Genomic DNA, 19565 nt, shown 5'->3' with positions numbered 1-19565 from the left:
AGTTAGGGTTTGGAATATTGGTTGCATCGGATTTTCATTCATACTTCTAATCATTCTGTTACTATTCTTCTGCAATTTTCGGTATTCCTTCTGTTCTACTTTCAGTTCATCTTTATTGCGTTGTTAGATATAGAATTGTTAGTTAGAATCCAAACCAATTATCGCTTTATGTTAATTGTTTGTTCTACTATTTTTAGCATGAATTCAGAAATCTTTATCGTCAATATTATTGTTATTTTTGCCATAGCCATGAGTAGCTAAATCAATTGTGCTAGGATGTAGGGGAATTGTAGTGTAGGCGGCAATATAAAGAACACGGCCTGATTCGCGTGTTGGTCGATCGACCACCCTACCCGGTCGATCGACTGACCACGTGAGGTTTTTATTTTCGTTTTAATTGTTTTAATTCTTAATTCGACGAATCGAGTGCACACGACTAGTTGAATGTTTAGGATATGACTGACCCATTAGATCGAGAGATAGGGACAGTTGTTAGATCACCAATTAAAATGACTAAACTATGCCGGGATCGAAAGATAGGTAAAGTTTAGACCGTAAATCGCTTTTCAGGAGGGAAATTTAGTATTAGTGATATTAGGGACCTATAGCGAGATCGAAAGATGCTATTTGTTAAGAGTGGACCGAGAGGACCTCTTTATTTCCCGCCTCATGTGTTTTGTTTAGACCTGTTTAATATGCTGCCGCCGAAACTATAACAAACCGACCATCCTAGTACCTCTTTAATACTTGATTTTATATATTTCATTAGTTTACTTTTCTTTTGTTGTTATTAGCTATAGGCCAAACCCAATCAAACCCCCACCTTTTGTTACCTTAGACCGAAACTAAAACAGCTAAGAATTACGTCTGCCTCTCTGTGGTTCGACCCGACTGCCGCTAGCTATAGTTGTAGTTGGAATTTATAAATATTATTTTTGACACCTCACGACGGGTATCAAATTTTGGCGCCGTTGCCGGGGAGGCAATAGTTCTAATTTTTAGTTGTTTTATTTTTAGTCTTTCTTAGTTTAAGGGACATCTGTTCCTTAAACTTTTCTTATATTCTTTTTGTAGTTTCTTCTTATGCGCAGGTCACAGGGTGGTGAACTAGTACCATTAAATCCTGAGATCGAGAAATCCTTGCGTGAGTTGAGACGATCACAAAGGGTATTGCCGACAGAGGAAGAGTTGAGTACTTTTTCAAGCTTTTACGAGAACGAGCTGTTCGAAGAAGATCCACCTACATCTCCTGCTTCTATTTCTTCAGCTGAGACAGTCACTTCTCCAGAAATTCTAGTCATGGCTGAAGAAGCAACCATTGCCCCGATCACTCGAGCCGACAAAATATCTATAAGGGGTTTGTATTACCAGGGAGGCGAAAAATTCGAGCCGAAGCCGACTTATATCAATCTGGTTGAGAAAAACCAATTTGGGGAGCCGCAAATGAAGATGCAACTAAGCACATGGAGACTTTTATCGATTATTGCTTTGCTCCATACCTCCACCTGTTGGCGTGACCCGGGATCGATAAAAGAAACCATGTTTATTTTCTCACTCCGAGATGCTTTGCAAGGGAGTGGTACAGGGATTTGGACCGGGAAGCTCCCGGTATAATCGATCGGAATTCGCCGGCTTTAGCATTTTACAAGAAGTACTTTTCTGCATCGAAGACTATTGCCATTAGAGCTCAGATCACGAGCTTTAAACAGGGGCCTGATGAGAACTTTCATGAAGCATGGGTCCGTTTCAAGAAACTGGTGCGAACCATACCGCACCATGGGTTCGAAAAATGGAGTCTTTGCAACCAGGTTCTATAATGGGTCAGTATGACGATCGTAGGGCTATTTTGGATGTCATGACCAATGGCCGATTTGTTGAGAACATGGGAGAGACTAAGGGGTGGAAGATCATCGATGATTTGGCCACTCATAAGGTGAATATGGGAATTCGAGAGGAAACCGAGAGAGAGCGGTGAATCTTCTTCTCAGAGCCGCGCTAGAAGCTCTCACTGCAAGGTTTGACAAATATGAGTTGGGAGGAGCTTCAAAAGGAGGGATATATCAGGTGAACGCTGTTTCAGACGGTCCTTTCGTCTGTAGAAGATGTGGAGGAGAGGGGCATGTTTCAGAAAACTGTAGTGCCCCCTTTGAGTCTTGTGCTGCCTTCCAACATTATAGGCAGACAAACACCTACTATGAGCCGAATGCCCATCCCAACTTGAGTTGGAGGAGCCAAAATGTAGTAAATCCAACTCAACCTCCACAACAGCAGCAACAGCAAGCCTATGTGCCCCCTCACAAACAACCATATCAAAAACCTCCGTATATTCCTCAGCAGCAGCAACAATCCCAAAAATCTGAGTTCACCGAGTTGAAGAACTTATTGCTGGAGGAGTCCCAAGCTAGAGAGGCCGGGATGAAGATGCTAGAGAGCCAAATTGCTCAATTGGCTAGCAAAAGTACCACTCGAGCCCCGGGACACTTACCAACTCAAAATGACCAGAAAGAGACCCTAAACGCCATAACTTTGAGGAGTGGGTCTACCCTGGAGTGACCTGCTATGGTCGAGGATGCCACTGCGAAAGATGAGACAAAACCGAGTCAAAACAAAGCTGGAACGAGCAAAGGAAAAAAAAGGCGTCTACCAGGTATATCAGTCGATCGACTGACATACCCGGTCGATCGACTGAAGTGCGGGTTACAGAAGCTTCTGGTCCTGTTCATCCCAGTCGATCGACTGACATCACTGGTCGATCGACTGAGATCGCTGCTGATAACGAGATTTTTCGTCCTCCGATGCCCGACAACTTGAGGGATCATTTGTTCCGGGGCACGACAGTCCCAAAAATATTGGGGAAAGACCCGAGTGCTGATGGGTCAGTCCCGGCTCCGAAGATCGATCCGATGACGGTTAATGGCTCACATTTGAGACGGTCTGAAGAAGGGTCAAGCTTCAATAAGGAGAAAGTTGTGGACTTCCAGCCTAAGTCCACGGATGCCGGCATGCGAGACTTAGAGGAGAGGGCTAAGGTACTTCTCTCAGCCCCGTATCTAGAGAGACTAGTGTCGACGAAGGAACAGGTATCTTTTAATAAATTTGAGAAAGTTATTCGTAGCTTGAATGTACAAGTGCCTTTCCTTGAGTTAGTTAATTAAGTGCCTGCCTATACTAAATTCATGAAACAACTCCTATCTAAGAAAAAGTCACTTGAAAATGTGCATACTGTCGCATTAACCAAAGAGTCATGCTCTTATTTGTCTCACACTGCACCCCATAAGCTAGAGGACCCGGGTAGCTTTTCTGTTCCTTGCAATATAGGTACCTTCTCTATTGAGAAGGCATTATGTGACTTAGGAGCTAGTATAAGTGTCATGCCCTTGAGTCTAGCTAGGAAGCTGAAACTGACTAGGTTTGCAGTGACAAATATGACAGTACAGATGGCCGACCGATCTGCGGTCCAGCCAATAGGAGTCTTAGAGGACATCCCTGTCCAAATAGGGAAGTTTTTCTTCCCCGTCGACTTCGTTGTACTTGACATGCCTGAGGATGCCCATATTCCCATTATTTTGGGTAGGCCATTTCTGCACACTGCTGGTGCAGTCATAGATATCGGTCTAGGAACCTTGACTTTCAAAGTGGGAAAGCATTCTATTGTCTTTGCCCAGCCGGCTAAGAAAAAGGACCCCATGTGGCCTGTAACTTGTAATACGGTTTCTGACAAGAAATCGTACTTTATGCTCCCTGATATGCCTACCCCTGTTCCTGTTGTAACCCCTCCGCCCCAGAATGGGAGCAAACTGGAGGAAGATTTGTCCATTTCTGATATTGCAGGAGCTGGTTTGGGGAAGGACGAGCTACAGGTTACTTCAGCTGTGAAGAAGCCGATCATTCAAAGAGGAGGTCTTGGCTGCCTTAGCTATGCCCCCGATGAGGAAGTTGATGACGAGCCGGTCAAAGTAACGGAGTCTGACTTGGATTCTGACGAGCTGGAGGAGGTCCTTGATTGGAGAGATGATGAGAGTGTTGATCCGTTGAGCCATACGGACGTGGAAGCTAAGAAGGGTGCAGCTGACAAGATAAGCACAGTTGAGGCTACCTCTAGTAGCCAGAAGCCGACGAAGTGGGCTATACCGTGGCCGTTTTTGATCAACTACTAGTTGATCACATTGCTTATCAAACATTTTATTGCTTTTAAACATTTTTTTTATTGCTTTTGTGTGCGCGAAACTTCGCATTTTATTTTGCTTGCTTAGGATTTTATGCACTTTGGACTTTATTTTGGGTTTTGCGCAATTTTGGGCGCGTATTATTGTGCACTTGCAAGTTTTTAGACCTCATTAGCTCAAGAAATTGAGCAAACACGAAGAAATAAGAAGTTACAGCAGTATTTCCAGTCGATCGACTGGTCTGGGTGGTCGATCGACTGGTCTGCGGTTTCCAGGAGCTTCTGTTCCTGTTCACTTGGTCAATCGACTAAGTGGTGTGGTCGATCGACTGACCTGCACTGCTGTACCTGTTTACGACCTCTGTCCTGCTATGTTTGGTCGATTTGCGGACTTAAGGGAGTTTTCTACTCCAATTTATCTTCCGTCATTTTATTTATTTCTTCTATTTTTCCCGAATATGCACATAATACCGCTTCATTATTGTCTTTCTCGATTTTATGCGTGGTTTTGTTTTGTCTTTCAGGTACTTTTTAGTAGCACTGCTGGCTACTAAAACCTTCTAGCTCACGCTGGTTTGGGGAGGTTTCCTTTGCTGCGCTTAAAGTCTTGTGAGTTCCCAAGTTCCACTTCATGTCATATTTATTTCTTTTCTCGCGAATTCCCGTTTCTCTTTTATTTCATTACATGATTTTGCACAATGGGGACATTGTGCGATTTGGTTTGGGGAAGGGTTTTGCGTCGCATATCATTTGCTTGCATTCACGTTTACATTTTGTTTTGCAATGTTTATTTCATTTTTCATATATACAAAAATCCAAAAAAATTGAAACATTTCAAAAAATTTCAAAAAATGCACGTTTATTTTAGCATTTAGGTTGAGTCGGAACGGTAGTATTTCAATGATGACATTGCATTTGCATCTGTTTATGCCTAAGCCTTGCTAATTGACATGTTATTAGTAGAATCATATGCATATCTACGAGTTTTCGTTACATTTCTTGCTGAACTTGAGACTTGAATTTGATTTTAGCAAACTACTTATATATTCTGAGATTTAGAGCCTATAACTGGTGACATTTATGACCGGTTTATTTAGGAATGTGAGTAGTACTCCTTATGAGACATGTTTCTGAAGGAAATGTAGATCTATTTACACTAACATACTCATATATGTCATAATTTAATTTGTCATAAAATTAAAGATTGATCTTATGCATGCAAACTAGTAAACAATATAAAGAAGAAACCATCATCTTACATTGTGATTTTCGGATTTATGGGCACAAATGAGTTCTCCTACTCACTTGTTCTTGAGCTCTCCAAATGGAAGAACAAGGATTCAAGTATAGAATCCCTCCCAAAAGCATATACCCAAGGAATCTCTTAATAACCAATATTATTTAGATCTAGTAATAATATTAGTTATACTTAAAATATGACACAAAATAATATGTATTGGCACTACAAAAATTTCGGCCAAAGGAAAGATTTTTGTGTATTTTTCTCTCTAAGTTTTCACAAGTTATAGAGAGATTTATTTTTCTTACTCTAGAAAAATATTAAGTGAAGTGATGAATGAATAAAGGAGGAAAACATTTTAGTTTTCCATAAGGAAAACCGGTTGGAGGGTTTATGGGGAGCCAATGCATGGATCCATTTTTCTTCCCCATGAAGAGTAGGCTTGCATGCCTAGATATAGAGTGTAATAATTGTGTTTTTCCCTTATTAAAATAATCAACACAATTTATCCACTAACACCCTCTAATTTTCGGTACACATGAGATAAAATGGGTAGTCCATTTTATTTTGTCATTTGTCAATTTTGTCACATGTTACATGTTACATGACATGTTACAATGCAATGTATTTTTATCATATTAAAAATCAACATACTCATAAAAATATGTCATTTACAAAATCGACTAGTAATTCGTAATTACTCGTGCCAAAAGTGTCTCCGAATTATAAACGACAACATTCTGTATTTATAATAATTTATTCATTCATTCCGTTTCAATTGTTTCTTTAAACAATAATTTCATCTAAGTAATAAAATAATTCGATTACTTAGACCGTGTCTCATTTAATCATATTTACAATAAGATAAGTAAATTATACTCACAAAATCATCCGTCAATTTTAAGCAATTTAATTAACTCGTATCGGTATACGATTAATTAAATAATCAATTAAGAGTATTTCCCTATAGGTATGACCTAAGGGGATCAATCGATCACCACCGTCACACGACGAAATGTCAAACTCTAGTCAACCAATCATTACCGATATGTGTGGACCAGTTGACTGTAAAATATTACATCCCACATGTATTCTTAAAATGAGATTTAATAATGATATTTAAATCATGTGATCGCACTATTGTTGAGGACACATTTCCCAACAATCTCCCACTTGTCCTCGACAAGTGTGCGTCACCAATTCTCTTGTCCTATTACTATCTTCCACTCAATGCAAGGTGTCTTTCAGGTCGTACTTGCAAGTGATCATATCAAGAATGGTTTCCTCGATCTGGAGAATAACTGATTGACCGGATTTATCCACTCTGGATACCTTCCGAGCGTGGCCACGCATTTCCAGTTCATTACTCCTCGAGTGGCCCTGAGATATTGTTTTAACCCTGACAAGGGGATGGACAATTCCTATCGCACTCATTCCCTTCGACTAGCCACAGCCATCATAACCCAAAATATGCCCATTTGACCCCATTTACGAAGGTCGTAGTAACACAAATCAAAGTTAATCTGAAACTGTGCCATCTTAGGTGAATAGTCTTTAGTCAAAAGAATCGACTCATTAGAATACTATAGCAGCTCTCGCCACGACCAGGCTATATAAATTTGCCAGAACTCTATAAGCGGTCATAAGGCCCGACAAGATGTTCCTAACATCTGCCTATGTGATCGACTAGTCATCTCACATGACTGTATGGCACTTGAACTTGCCATCAATCGCATCACACTCTAGTCACTTCGAGACGTCACCTCATACAAGTGACTATGGGCGAATACTATGCTAATCCGTGTTCACTTTAACGGGGTTCAATTGTCTCTACAACCCATTTGGATGTAACAAAGTATAATAAAAGAGTTTTAAAATAAAACTCGAATGACAAATGCGATTATCACATATGAATAGTCAATGCTTGATTACTATTTCATAATCTATAATCTAATTTGATCTTGTATGTAGTTGTTCATTTCAATTCAGTTGAAATGGCATGACTCATCATGTTTAGCCTTTGAGAAGGCTTTGGTTAGTAGGTTTTATCAATTTCTTGTACCTTACTCAACCTTACTACATACTCGTTTTCCTTTGTAATGTATACATTTGCATCACAAAACTTTCTGAGTACGTGTCGAGATCCAATCAAGACATAGGCCCTCTTAGCCTAAGAATAGCTCCCACTGTTTTCTCAGTGTGCGGGACTCATCCTCTTGCACATCTCATGATTGCAAGTGTACTCAATTTCCGTTATAAATATCTCTCATTGTTCTTTATTGCCTAGAACGATTCTAGAAAATCTACTTCTTAATTATTATAGCCACAATGGTATCTTAACCATCCTAATGTGTTTTGATTATGGTTTTGTCGGAAACCATGCGCAACCTCAATTGTCAATTGTCACTTGTGTAACACCCTTACACAAAATTGCATCATAAACACTTTGCTTTACTTCCTTAATGCTTCTACAAGCACTTAAGGGTAATCTTTATATACTAGGTAAAGATTACTTAAATTCGATTTTGAAAACAATTCATCATACTCAAAGTATATGAAGTGTTTTACATCATTACTCATTTAATTGATCCGGCAGCGGAAGCAAATGGAATCAATCAAATATGTTCAATTTAATTGAACTAGTCATGAATCTTATCAACATAAGACTTCTTACTGACGCTAATATCATGTGGATTATCTTCATAAATCCGGATATTCAAGATGTATTATAATACTCCAAAAGTCTTAAATCATTCTCAATGATCAATATGTCATCCACATATCGGACTAATTAAAATATCCGTAACTCCCACTAAACTTCATGTATAAACACAATTTCTCGACTTATCGAGAAATGTTTTATCACATGATCAAAATGTTGATTCTAACTCATTGATGTCCTTCTTAAGACCCTCTCTTAAGTTTCACATTATCTTAGGATTGCAAGAATCTTCAAAACTCAAGACATGTATTGAATACATTCCTTCTAATTGAAGAAGTGGGTTTTAGGTTCACTCGCTATGTATTTCATAATAATGAAACACAATCCCTAAGAAGATCCAAATAGACTTAAGTATTTCAATTGGTGTAAAAACCCTTTGCAACCAATCAACCTTGAAATCTCTCTTTATTAGTGCAAAACCCTTTGCAACTAATCAAGCCCTTTTATTTCGGATTTTCATGGCTCTAAGCCTTATATTGAGTTGTGACTTAAACACTCTTGTGTAAGTCATATGTTCATTACTTTCTAGAAGTAATCAATTTGAATCAAACGATTTCTTTGTAAGTTATAAGCTCTTTACTTTCTTAAAAGTAGCATGAATCCATCATTTTCAACAATTTGACGAATTTAACCTCCTAGGTTTTAAAGAAACAACATCTTACACAAAACGTCTCATGTAGCCAAGAAAGACCAGTTTCTTGCGACATAGCATTCATTGTGGCTTGAATGCGACATAGCATTCTTTGTGGCTCTTGAATAAATTCTCCCACTCTGTCTTCTAGAAATAAACTTGTATTTTAGAAAGACAGCTTCACGAGCCGCAAACCCGTCGTACTCGTGATAATTGAAAAGGGAAAGATGAGCCTTTGTTTCTTGTGAAAACTTACAAACATGGTACCCTTACCATTTCATATCTCATATGATTCGTATTAGTGGAAAAATAATTTAGACAAAAATGATAAAATCCCCAAAAGGATCAAGTAACTCAAAGTAACTTGATTGAAGTCCAAACCATATCGAATAGCGTTTGATTTCTTATCCATCCACACATTATTTCATAATGCGTGCTAAGAGAGATTAACTTGTGATACTATATCACATTTCCTTTGGCTTATATCAAAGTCTTTACCTTGATAATCCCATCACGACTATATCGTGATTCCTTGAACTCTAGAACTTCTTCAAAGATTTCTCAATTTTACCTTATTAAGTGAACACACTAGTGTCGACTTAAATCGTTGGTAAAAGAAAATGATCAACCTATTTTGGATCAATGATTTACAATCTCGATCTCCTTTTTCAAACAAAAGGCACGAGACATCTTGCTTTGAATACAAGATACGCATATACCATTAACAACCTAATGGTTTCAAGAGTACTCGATAACTCTTTGCGTTCATCATTCCAAAATTTAAGGTTTAATCTTGGGTTACCAATTTGAATCATCTACATGATATATCATTCTAGTTTGGTTTAGAATATAATCACCTTGATAATGGGCTTGCCATACATCAAATCGTGGTGTATAGGGTCACAAAAGTGAAACCTCTTTTGTATCTTAACAAGTTTATATTCTTATTTAGAGTTTATGCACTTAATAGTCACAATTAAGTACCTCTTTAAATCCAAAAACTAGATTGAGTACACAATTACTCTATCTCTCGACTTCATTGTTGCTAGTCGTCATATTCTATTCATCCTATGTATCCAACACAATGATGAAAACCTCCACTGGTTTCTAATATTGACGAAGTAGTATTAGCATAATTTATGTTTAATCAAATAAACATTTTTAAAGAAGAAGGCCCCATTAGATGTCCCACAACTAACTTGTTGATTCTTCAATAATTTGGGGTAGTTTCCTTTCTTGTGTCCAACATTTAGAACAATGGAAACTTTATCGGTCGGGATTGATAGGTTTAGTATCGTCATTCTCAACAACTTTACCTTTAACATTACCTTGTACCAATTCCATTATAATCCTTACTTCTTGAACCTCGTCCTTATCTTAACGGTTTAAGAGAATGCTCCCACTTAATTCAATGAGTCTTTGCTTTGAGAAGCAAAATTGAATTCATGAAGATTCACTCTTCATTTGTTCGTTTTAGTCTTAAAACTTTCATTGAAGTGGTTGCGCTATTTTGGTCAATTACGAATTCTGACAAAACTAATTACCAAAATTATTTATCGCTTCAAGGTACTTAATTCAATTAAGTATATGAAACATAATCCATTGTAAGTAGATGTGTTAGTCTAGAATCAAAAACCTGTTTGATAATGAATAACATTAATCTATACTCCTTTCAAGAGATCCTTAGCAATGGTTCATTTGAGGTTTTAGAAGCAAATTCATATTTTGTCTTAAGTTACGATATTTTAAGGAGATTTGAATAAAAATCGAAATGATATCGTATATGAATTGTGGTAAAGAAATAGAACAATATGATAACGGAATAGTGGAAAAAAAAAAACTCAACATTTATCGTTTTATTAATACTTGTAAACAACAAGTAAAGCATTTACATAGTGACCTCTACCCAACTATGATAAATGATTCCAAGACCCAAATTCATATCGACTTAGGCACGGTGGGGCCGATACATCCTTTATCAATATAACTCGGTGGATTAACGTTTAATCGATTCTACTTTTAGAACTCTTGGTCGATAATATTACATTAATAATTATCTATAGCCCAAAACACATCGACAAGGGCACGGTGGGCCCGATACATCCCTTATCAAATACTTTTGTTGAGTTCAATCCAAATTTAGAATAAATGTGTCCATGATCCAAACCCACATTAACTTGGGCACGGTGGGGCCGATACATCCCTCATCAACATGAATTCGGTGGATTAACATTCATCACCCACTTCCCCTACGTAACAAGGTTTGTACCCCGGTGGCGCCGAGCGCACTCCCTCGCGAAATAGGTTTTCATGGTTTCTACTATTTGGTAAGGCTATGTCTCAATTGATAGTTTTAGCGAGAGGTCATGTCAATTTATTATCTATCACGTTTTAAGTGAACTAAAGCGGTGAACTAGGATAATTTTTAATTGACACGGTCGATAAACTCGATAAAAGAAGACAATGCATGTTTAGTTATGGCGATTTAGCGATGCATGTGACATAAAATAAAATGCAAGCATAAAATAAATAAATCCTAGTATGGCCTTTCCTAAAATAGAAAAACTCTTTAACTATTACATATTCGGAAACCAACTCCATTGGTCCCTTGAACTTCGGTTGTGGCACGCATCTCGAGGTAACACCGTCTTTATGTAACTCCATTCTTGAAGAAATCCGTCTTTAGGAACTCCGGAAAGAATAAAATTACATAATTTCCTATTATACATTTGTAACTAAAATAAAATAAATCTATTAAATTACAAAACGGTGATACGAGATCACAATAAAAATTACAACCGAATCGATATTCCCATTCATTTCGGGAAATACCAATTAAAATCTAAGGCCATACTAAGTAAAATTACATAATTCAAAATTACATAAATTAAAATTATGACAATCATAAAGAAAAATGCAGCATTGTAATATGTATGAACATGCTCAATTTTAATGCTAAATCGCCTTTAATTAGCCAATATCATATATTACTCGGTTTTTACGGATTTGCGTGATTTCAACGTTTTATAATCACAAAAATTACATAAACTCATATTTATGCATAAGTTAATTACCCTAACCTCTTAGGACTCAAAATATAGTCTTCACTAATAATTTGACCATAATTAACCCATATCTTATAAAATTGTTCATAAATGGACCAAAAATTACAAAATAAGCTATTAAACTTCAAATAATTCACAAAATTTCAAATAAATTCAAAATTTGAAATTTAAACTCATGAACATTCTGGAAAAATTCCATGACACTCATAATGTTCAAAATCTTAGGTTAAAATTTCGAAATTTTTTCCGGAAAAACAATGTTGCGGTTTATCGATTTTAATAAAATAATCATAAAAACATGGAAAAAATTATTTTCATTAACTTTTCAATTTTAGATCTGAAAAATATAATAAAATGCAACATTAGACGTTTTTCCTAAGTCATAGATTATGTTTTATTAATTTTCCACTAATAATGTCACTATTTATGCTATTTTTCTTCAAAAATTCATAAATCATGCAAAAAGACTTCTTTATAGCCAATTATTTTACACACATCTTGTAAAATTGCATGTGACAACATATTAATTTTCTATGACCAGATTCGAAATTTAACTCATATTAACCTATTTTTCACTTAAATCCGAATTTAATAATGAAAAAATTATTTTTCGAGCATAACAAGTCCAAAAATTATGAAAATTTACAGGTTATCTCAAAAAATATATGTAACAACATATCCAAAAACCAAGTGAAAATTCGAAGTATAGCTAATTTTAGACCAAAAATGACATTTTTACTCATAAAATCATATTTAAATGCCATTATTATAAAATATGAACAATAAAAATCCGAAAAATTAACCAAAATATCCTAAAACATTTTAGGACCAGAAATATTAACATGCATGGATTAATTTTGTGATATCTCATAATAACACAAATTTTACAAGTTTTATATGTTATTCTTATAACTCGGAAAAACTTTTAACCGATTTGCATGCAAACAACCATGGCTCTTGATACCGATTGAAGGAAATGTAGATCTATATACACTAACATACTCATATATGTCATAATTTAATTTGTCATAAAATTAAAGATTGATCTTATGCATGCAAACTAGTAAACAATATAAAGAAGAAACCATCATCTTACATTGTGATTTTCGGATTTATGGGCACAAATGAGTTCTCCTACTCACTTGTTCTTGAGCTCTCCAAATGGAAGAACAAGGATTCAAGTATAGAATCCCTCCCAAAAGCATATACCCAAGGAATCTCTTAATAACCAATATTATTTAGATCTAGTAATAATATTAGTTATACTTAAAATATGACACAAAATAATATGTATTGGCACTACAAAAATTTCGGCCAAAGGAAAGATTTTTGTGTATTTTTCTCTCTAAGTTTTCACAAGTTATAGAGAGATTTATTTTTCTTACTCTAGAAAAATATTAAGTGAAGTGATGAATGAATAAAGGAGGAAAACATTTTAGTTTTCCATAAGGAAAACCGGTTGGAGGGTTTATGGGGAGCCAATGCATGGATCCATTTTTCTTCCCCATGAAGAGTAGGCTTGCATGCCTAGATATAGAGTGTAATAATTGTGTTTTTCCCTTATTAAAATAATCAACACAATTTATCCACTAACACCCTCTAATTTTCGGTACATGATGCGGTCGTTTCTACACCAAAAATAAATACCTAAATACAACTAACTAATAGCTAGTAGTAAGCAGGGTCGATCTCCACAGGGAGGCTATTTTGCTAATTATCTGTTTAATTTGGTCTGTCGGGGTGTCACAGAATGGGGGTTTGAATTGATATTCTAAACTAAAGACTAAGCGAGGGAATTAAATAAGAGAAATTAACAGCAAGAGAGAAGGGAGTATGCTAGGAGTCGGTCCACCGTGGCAGCTATCAGATCTTGTACTATCGGGAATATTAAGGCGATTAGACTATTGATAAGAAGAGCTATGGTCGTCACCTTTCGGTCCTTAAACCGCCCTAGAGCGTAAACAGCTTAACTTTCGCCCTCACTGCAATACCCTATTGTAATTAGGCAAGCCTTCCCTTCCAATCTTTCGATCTAGGTCGGGGTTAACTAAAATTATTGGTCTCCTGTATGTCACTCATTCGACCTGATAACAATTAAATTGCCTAATACAATTCTATCGCAAGACTAATCTGTTTAATACAATTAAAGCATTGCTACCACGGCTTCCCTAATCCTAACATACTAAGGGATTTAGCTACGCATAATTAAATAGAGAACAAGAAATAAAGAAATAACAATAAACATAAACAATAATTAAAGAAGAAAAGAAAGGGAAAGAATTAATACTGAATTATTGATCCTAAATTAAGAACAAAGTAGCGATTAATAATGAACCGAGTAAGGGAAGAAGAGAAGAGAGGAAGAGCTCCCCCATTATGTCGACCTAACTCCTATTTATAACAAATTAGGAGTATAATTAAACCTAATGACGGAATATAAAGCTTAAAAGCCCAGCCCGTAGCAAAGTCCACTCGATCGAGTAACTAAATCACTCGATCGAGCAAAGGCATAAAAGGAACTGGTCGATCGAAAGGAAATATAGTTGATCGAGTACTTATTCATCCTAAACCACTCGATCGAGTAGAAGTGGCTCTCGATCGAGCAAATGGGCTCTCGATCGAGCAGAAATGGTACTCGATCGAGCACTTCTCAGCGACAGTTTCCTGCTTTGCGCACTGAACTTCAAATGGCTGCCATTTCTTCGTTACTTGGGCAAATAGGGCGTGGTTGGTGGCGTTGGAAAGCTAAGAGGATAAGCTTTCACCTCCAACTGGAATCACCTTAATAGCTGTTGTATAACTCGAGATATGGCTCTTACAAGCAGGAACTAGCAAATTGAAGCACTCTCTTAGCTCGCCTAACTTCCTTACTCCAATGCGCATCTCAAAATAGCTTCATTCCCGCTCCAAATTCACTCTTCCTCCAAATGCATGCTAAAAGTATGGTAAAAGGCTTGATTTCACTACTTTTGGGTTCATTCCTGCAAATAGGACAAAACAAACCAAAGTAGCATATTCGGGGCATTTCGTAGCATAAAACCACGATAAAAGCATAAAGATACGCGCATAAATTAGGCTAAAAAGACTATATAAAATGCACGTATCAAATCTCCCCAAACCAAACCTTTACTCGTCCTCGAGTAAACTAAAAATGCAACTAAAGGAACGGAAAAGATAACTCAGAGCTAGCTACAAATGCCCACTTAAGCCAATTTAATGCAAGCAAACTAACACCTATAGCAAAACAGTCAAATGCAAACGAGTTATAAGATGTTTATAATAAAGCTGAACCGTCAACCTTGCAAGACCTTTAATAGTGGACTCTCACGGGTCACTCTTCTCTCATGAAGCAAAGGGTAAGCATATGAATGTAAGAGAGAAGAAGAAAAATAGTCGCTCACCTAGACTACGACCCACATAAACATGCATGCAACTAATATGATAGACAATTCTAGCTACCGTACATACATTCCAACCAAACAAGGTCCTGTCACAGCTGAGGGCTTACAAAAATATGGTAAAGTGAGGCAATGGGTAAGAAAAGGCAAAACATTTATGGGAATGTGGAGGTATAGGTGATCAAGCTAGTACCTAAACAGAACCATATGACAACATCCATTTCCAACTCAATTATAGAATAAAGCACATGCCCTTCATTTGGCATAAAACTCACCAAACCGAACCAAACATACTCCTCAAATGATATAAGATGGAACATAGGAGCACAAACCGTCAACCAAACAACATTTCTTTTTTCAATTTTTTCCTTTCTTTCTCTATTTTTCTTCTTTCGGTTTCTTCTTTTCTGATTTTTTTTCTTTTTTTTTTTCATTTTTCAATTCTTTTTTTCTTCTTTTTCACGTTTTTTTTTCATCAACCTCCTTTCTTCATAAATTACCAACTCCAAATCAATATGATATGAGCCAAGATTTGATACAATAAACAGTATACCGCAGAACAATCTAAACTAGCTTGACAAGGCAGGCTAAATTTGGAATGTAGCTAAGGGTCAACAGGCAAATTTGGCTAATGTGGAGTTAAATGGGCAAAAAAAGAAAGAAAGGGAATTTGTAAGCACCTCCCTGCATGTGACACCAACCACTAACCCGAATGTATGACGGCAAAAAGCAATTGAATTTCATATTTGTGCAAATTAATGATACATGATATGCAAGGAGTATACTACTCACAATCCTACATGAAACTGGTCACAAATGACACCAGTTTATATGGCTCTAAATCTTAGAAATTATAAGTAGGTTGCCAAAATTTCAGGTCAAGTCTATATGTTCAGCTAAATTTTAACATTAACTCGTAGATATGCAATAAAACAAAGCTAAAAGATAACAGTTTAATGCAAGGCTTAAGCAAAAAGACAGTTGCAGTGCAATATCATCATTGAAATCTACCGTTCCGACTCAACCTATATGCTAAAATAAACGTGAATGTTTGAATTTTAACAATTTTTCAATTTTTTATGGAATTTTTGAATTTTTATGAAATAGATAACAATGCAAACAGAAAATTAAACGTGATACAGAAATGCAATAAAAACAATATGCAGACACAGATATGGATGCATAACCTCCCCAAACCAAACCGTACAATGCCCCCATTGTACCAAAACATGGAAAGGAAATGCAAACTAAAGGAAAAAGAGAGAGTAAGCGGAAAAAACTCACAAGATAGCGCGAATAAAGGGGACCTCCCCAAACCGACCATGAACATGGGAGGTTGCTAAGGGCCCGGAAAACCGTCTCAGTAAGCTAATCCAAGTCAATAGCACTCGATGGCAGTCCGACAGTGGTCGATCGAGTGAATGGGCATCCAAAAACTGCTCGATCGAAGGGAATATCAGTCGATCGAGTGGTTTTGTTTCTGCAGGTGGTCGATCGAGGGGAAGGTCCGCTCGATCGAGTGAATCCTCAAACAAAAGGTGCTCGATCGAGTAGAAAAACTACTCGATCGAGTAATTCTCATTGTACTTCTGCAAAAACGCAATGTAAAAAAAATTGACCCATAACTAACTAGACAAGCAAACTGATAAAGTCTATGGTATAAAAAACCATTTATTACAACTGAAATTAAATAAAAAAAAACAAAATAAAATCGCCGGGTTGCCTCCCGGGTAGCGCTAGCTTCAGACAGGTCCCAGCTCGACCTTCTTTTTCTTCGAGCCTCTCTAATTAATCACTATCAAAACAGCTCAAAGCACGCAGCATTAAATCATAAGCCTGCGCATGTGCTACACAACAAAGATAAGTAGCACCAAAGTGGATTACAGAAATAGGAAATAAAAATATGTAAACATTTAAGTCTAACAAATTTCCTATGGGCGCTCCTAAATTTGTCCACAAAATATAGGAGCGCGGGAGCAGTCGCCAATGAAATAGGGTATCGTCTCAGATTAATGAACTTGAAATGATAAGGACGGTGAAAAATCTTTAAATTAATCGACCACATGAGAGGAGGTATAACCTCAGGTTGGTTGCTCTCAACAACGGAATCACTGACAAAGGAATGGATTACCTCATCCGTGCTAGGAACAATTACCGTCTCAGCTGCTTCATCATCAACCTCCTCAGTGGAATCCATCCCGTAAATCGCAGCTTCAAGTGTATCCGACTCGGCTGTGAATAAGGGAGGTTCACCGTAATCTTCATCATCGTCAAACTCGTCATCCAATATGAACCCAAGTGACGAATAAAAGCTCCCATCAATGGCCAATTCAGTCAATCGAGCAAATTGCTCACTCGATCGACCAAGTTCCTTCCGCACCTCACTCGATCGAGTAACAAGATCACTCGATCGAATACTATCCTCCTGTCTGTCACTCGATCGAGCAGAATGTTCACTCGATCGAGCACTTTCCTCATGCATGTCACTCGATCGAGAAGAGATGTTACTCGATCGAGGACTTTCTTCCTGTACAGCGCTGACATCCCTGCATACGTTCTGGAAATACGATAGAAAGTCGTCATCCGAAATATAGAAATCATTTTCAGCATTGGGCAACGTGGGTTCTTCATGGGAAAAACCGCTCTTGGTCAAGCACACCTCTTTTGATTTCTGTTCATCCAACCCAGTGATAACCGAGCAATTTGGATCAGTAACTCAAAGAATTTCGGTGACTTGAGCACCGACATGTCTACCAAATTCCGAATTAAGGATTTCGACTCCGCGATTTCTTTTTCTCTATATCACGAGGATCTTCTTGCGGTGGCCATTGATGGGGTGAATGTGGCGGCACAACTACAGCTGCATTGTGCTCAGCAGCACCACATCCCCAAGATTTCTTCCTTTCCCAACTAGCAGGTTTCTCAGCTTGGGCTTCAAACTGAGCAATTAGTCGGGAAACAGATGTCATCTTGGCAAGAGGGGTCGAAGGTACTCAAGCCTTCCCTTCGATGATCTCCCTCGTAGCTGTCTAATAAACCCGTGAGCCTATCAAAACAAAGACTAAAGAGAAAGATAAGAACAACCTCAAGGTACTTAGTCTTCCCTTGAGGCGAAAGGACAAACAAAATAAAACAGATAAAAAGCGTCGCCTCCCCGGCAACGGCGCCAAAATTTGATGCGGTCGTTTCTACACCAAAAATAAATACCTAAATACAACTAACTAATAGCTAGTAGTAAGCAGGGTCGATCTCCACAGGGAGGCTATTTTGCTAATTATCTGTTTAATTTGGTCTGTCGGGGTGTCACAGAATGGGGGTTTGAATTGATATTCTAAACTAAAGACTAAGCGAGGGAATTAAATAAGAGAAATTAACAAAAGAGAGAAGGGAGTATGCTAGAGTCGGTCCACCGTGGCAGCTATCGATCTCTGTACTATCGGGAATATTAAGGCGATTAGACTATTGATAAGAAGAGCTATGGTCGTCACCTTTCGGTCCTTAAACCGCCCTAGAGCGTAAACAGCTTAACTTTCGCCCTCACTGCAATACCCTATTGTAATTAGGCAAGCCTTCCCTTCCAATCTTTCGATCTAGGTCGGGGTTAACTAAAATTATTGGTCTCCTGTATGTCACTCATTCGACCTGATAACAATTAAATTGCCTAATACAATTCTATCGCAAGACTAATCTGCTTTATACAATTAAAGCATTGCTACCACGGCTTCCCTAATCCTAACATACTAAGGGATTTAGCTACGCATAATTAAATAGAGAACAAGAAATAAAGAAATAACAATAAACATAAACAATAATTAAAGAAGAAAAGAAAGGGAAAGAATTAATACTTGAATTATTGATCCTAAATTAAGAACAAAGTAGCGATTAATACGAACTTAGTAAGGGAAGAAGAGAAGAGAGGAAGAGCTCCCCATTATGTCGACCTAACTCCTATTTATAACAAATTAGGAGTATAATTAAACCTAATGACGGAATATAAAGCTTAAAAGCCCAACCCGTAGCAAAGTCCACTCGATCGAGTAACTAAATCACTCGATCGAGCAAAGGCATAAAAGGAACTGGTCGATCGAAAGGAAATATAGTTGATCGAGTACTTATTCATCCTAAACCACTCGATCGAGTAGAAGTGGCTCTCGATCGAGCAAATGGGCTCTCGATCGAGCAGAAATGGTACTCGATCGAGCACTTCTCGGCGATGACAGTTTCCTGCTTTGCGCACTGAACTTCAAATGGCTGCCATTTCTTCGTTACTTGGGCAAATAGGGCGTGGTTGGTGGCGTTGGAAAGCTAAGAGGATAAGCTTTCACCTCCAACTGGAATCACCTT

At 37.4% G+C, this 19565-nt stretch overlaps 1 non-coding gene across 1 annotated transcript; it reads right to left on the bottom strand.

The window, feature by feature from the left end:
• Positions 1-1676: 1676 nt before the first annotated feature.
• LOC141603825 (small nucleolar RNA R71) lies at positions 1677-1783 on the bottom strand. Its single transcript, XR_012525674.1, has one exon. It is a non-coding gene; the product is annotated as a small nucleolar RNA R71 (small nucleolar RNA).
• Between the last annotated feature and the right edge of the window lie 17782 nt (positions 1784-19565).

Source organism: Silene latifolia, chromosome 9 (genome assembly GCF_048544455.1).
Source record: "Silene latifolia isolate original U9 population chromosome 9, ASM4854445v1, whole genome shotgun sequence".
Lineage (NCBI taxonomy): Eukaryota > Viridiplantae > Streptophyta > Magnoliopsida > Caryophyllales > Caryophyllaceae > Silene > Silene latifolia.
The sequence above is the reverse complement of the archived record's forward strand: the minus strand, read 5'-3'. Positions and strand labels throughout refer to the sequence as shown.